Raw genomic sequence first — 3,749 nt, forward strand, 5'->3', positions numbered from 1 at the left:
TCAGTATATCTTCTGCCGACTGGGTAGAATGGCTTCTTTGATAAAGGAGAAGACAACCAGCATTCCTAAGCATTTGCCCCACTTGGCTTTGGTGAAGTAATTGGAGACCACATCGTCTCCTGGCTGCATGGTGGAGGGCAGGACGTTCTCCCCAGCCGACAGTGACACAAAGAATGCAAATGGGATTATCCACAGGGAGAAAGTGAAATAAGCCAGGACCTCTGAGAAAAGATAATACTCCTTTGCAAAAAATTGAAACTCTAGGTAATGATTCACCACCACTAACCCATACAACAGGATGAAGTTAAGCGAGGTCAGCATGACTAAGGGGAAGGTCTGGAGGAGACCAAAGTAGACAAGGTTGGTGCAGAGACCCATGTCAATCATGCAGGTGGGGAAGCACTCAAAAATGTAGAGGCCAATCGATACAGCTGTGGAGAATCAGGTCATGTATTTTATGATCCTACTAGTGGCCACTGTGTATTCTTCTATCAATTCTGCCAGGTAATAGAGTCTGGCTATAATGGCCAGCATGATGAAGGCCACCTGGATGAAGAGCAACAGCCAGCTCAGCAGGTACATGAGCCACATGATGCCCATGCCCTGCCTGCCCCCTGACCGCTGCGATAGGCCTGCACACTTGCTATTTGGATTTTTGACATGGTCCTGTTAGCAAGTCCACACATCCTCTTCCCAAAAATCATTTATCAAAGCTGGAGAAAACTGTCAAAACTGTCAAACAACTATTTCAGTGCTTGGAAATTCACCAAGTGCACACATCAAACTGAGAAAATTTTATTCATGAAAGCTACTGAAATTCAGTTACAAACATCAAGAGCATGTGATGTTCTTTCTTGGGGAAGCTGCTGTCACTTCCCATCATCATAGTTCAATAAATGTGGAGGCAGGGGCTTCTCTGGTGGTGCAGTGGTTAAGAACCTGCCTGCCAGTGCAGGGGACACTGGTTTGAGCCCTGGTCTGGGAAGATCCCACATGCCGCGGAGCAACTAAGCCCATGGGCCACAACTACTGAAGCCCACGCACCTAGAGCCCGTGCTCCGCAACAAGAGAAGCCACTGCAATGAGAAGACCGCACACCGCAACAAAGAGTAGCCCCCGCTTGCCACAACTAGAGAAAGCCCACGCACAACAACGAAGACCCAATGCAGCCAAAAATAAATAAATTTATTTTTTTAAATGTGGAGGCAGGGCAAGAAAACTATCACCTTTGATTCCACTGCCAAAGAGATCTCACTTGATCTGGAGTTATTTCAGTTAAAGTAGATCTCATTAGCAAGTGATCAGGGAAGACCTGAAGCTCTGCTAACAGTTCAGGACTGTTTTGAGCAAGCAATGGACCAGAAGGAAAGCTGAGAATTTACTAGGGAGCTCCAGGAGGTGAGACAGCAATGGGGACTTGATAACTCAACATATCCCAGAGTGTGTGCACATGTATGAGAAAGACTACAGCAGACTGAAGACATTTGCACATCTCCAGCCATCACAGTATGCCTTTTTATGGAGTGAAGATGCAAGAGATTTCAGTGGAATGTGAAAGCCAAGGTACACTTGAAAGTCACTTGAGCTTAGAAGGTGCTCCTGTGCCCACACACAGACCCATCAGCAGAAGGTGGAAACCGCAGTAGCTCTGAGAACAATCTGATTAACCTTTACCTGAATGCTAAGCTATGCAGTCACCAGGACAAAACCTGGGAAAGAGGGCTTAAACACAAAAATAAGAACAAACAACTGAGCAGATACATCAGCAACCATACACTGTTGGGGAGACAGAGTACACAAACAAAACAACAACAATAATGGATAAATCCAGATTTATAATATATATAAATGCAGTAGATGTCACAATAATAGTGTAAAGGCCAGGGAAAGAAATGATAAATTTGAGCAGATATTCTCTATTTGGCCAAATTTCAGTTAGTATTATTCTAAAGTAAACTGTGATAAGGTAAGATGCATATTGTAATCCCTAGAGCAATCATTAATAAAATAACTAAAAAAATAGTTAAAATGTCAATAGAGGAATAAATAGTGCTCTCTAAAGTTTCATTTAGAACAAAAGAAGATAGTAAAGGAGGAATGGAAGAAGAAAAGAGATATGAGACATATAGAAAAAAGGTAGCAAATTGGTAGATTAAGTCCAAGCATATCAATAATTACATTAAATATGAGTGTGTTAAACATCCAACTTAAAAGGCACAGATAGTGAGACTGGATGAAGAATCAAGATATAACTTTGTTTTCTACAATAGACACATCTTAGATTCAAACAAATTTGTGTGGAAAACATATAGTAGGCATATAATAACCACAAGCGAACCGGAAGGGCTATATTCTAGTTTGTCTTGAAATCAGACAAAGTAGAATTTGAGGAAACAAATAATACTAGAGACAAAGAGAGGCAATTCATTATCAATACACAAGGAACATATAAAAATTTAAAAATACACACACCTAATGACAGAGTCTCCATTTACATGAATCAAATCTCGACAGAACTGAAAGGAGAAATACACAATTCAAAAATAATAGTTGGAAATTTCAGTACTCTACTCTCAGCAATTGAAAGAACAACCAGGCAGCAAATCAGAAAGGATGAAGAAGACTTTAACAACACTATCAACCAACTTGACTTAAGTAGCATTTACAGAACATACACCAATGACTGCTGAATACATATTCTTTTCAAGAATTCATGGAACATTCTCCAGCATAGGTCATATGTTGAGACACAAAACAAGCCTCACTAAGTTGAAAAAGATAAAGATTATGCAAAGTATGTTCTCTGAATACAATGGAATTAAAATGGAGATCAATAACTGAAAGAATCTGGGAAAACTTCAAGTATTTGTAAATTAAACTTCTAAATAATCCATGGCCCCCAAAAAGATAGCAGAAGATTAAAATTTAAAGATTTAACTCAATTAAAACAGAAACACAACAAATCAAAATATAGGAGATTCAGTGAAAGCAGTGCTTAGAGGAGAATTTACTGTCTTAAGTCAAAAAAGAAAAAAGGTATCTCAACCCAACAACTCAAGCATTCACCATAGGAAATTAGAAAAAATGAGCAAACAATTATAAAGCAAATAGAAGGAAAGAAATGATAAATATTAAAAGCAGAAATCAATGACACAGAAAAAAATTAATAGAGCTAATCAACAAAACCAGATTTGATGCTAGGAAAAGGCCAACAAAATTGACAAAACTTAGCTATATTAACCAAAAAAATAAGAGACAAGACACAAATTACCAAAACCAGAAATGAAAGAGTGGACTTCACAACTGACCTTACAGAAATCAAAACAATTATGAGAGAATATTCTGAACTAATTATAGCAACAAATAGACAACTTTGTTAAAATAGACAAGTTCCTAGAAAGATGCAAATAACCAAAATTGAGTCAAGAAGAAACAGAATATCTGAAAAACCTAAATGTCCATTGACAGAAGAATGGATAAAGAAAATGTGGTACATATATACAATGCAATACTACTCAGCTATTAAAAAAAATGAAATAATGCCATTTGCAGCAACATGGATGGATCTAGAGATTATCATACTAAGTGAAGTAAGTCACAAAGAGAGAGATAAATACCATATGCTATCACTTATATGTGGAATCTAAAATATGACACAAATGAACCTACCTATGAAACAGAAACAGACTCACAGACATAGAGAACAGACCTGTGGTTGCCAACGGCAGTGGGGAGGGATGGAGTGGGAG

The 3,749-nt window shown here is 38.4% G+C and overlaps 1 pseudogene; it reads right to left on the reverse strand.

The window, feature by feature from the left end:
- LOC136124891 (protein TEX261 pseudogene) lies at positions 1-591 on the reverse strand (annotated as a pseudogene).
- Positions 592-3,749: the final 3,158 nt, after the last annotated feature.

The sequence above is a fragment of the Phocoena phocoena genome, chromosome 6 (genome assembly GCF_963924675.1).
Source record: "Phocoena phocoena chromosome 6, mPhoPho1.1, whole genome shotgun sequence".
NCBI classification, from domain to species: domain Eukaryota; kingdom Metazoa; phylum Chordata; class Mammalia; order Artiodactyla; family Phocoenidae; genus Phocoena; species Phocoena phocoena.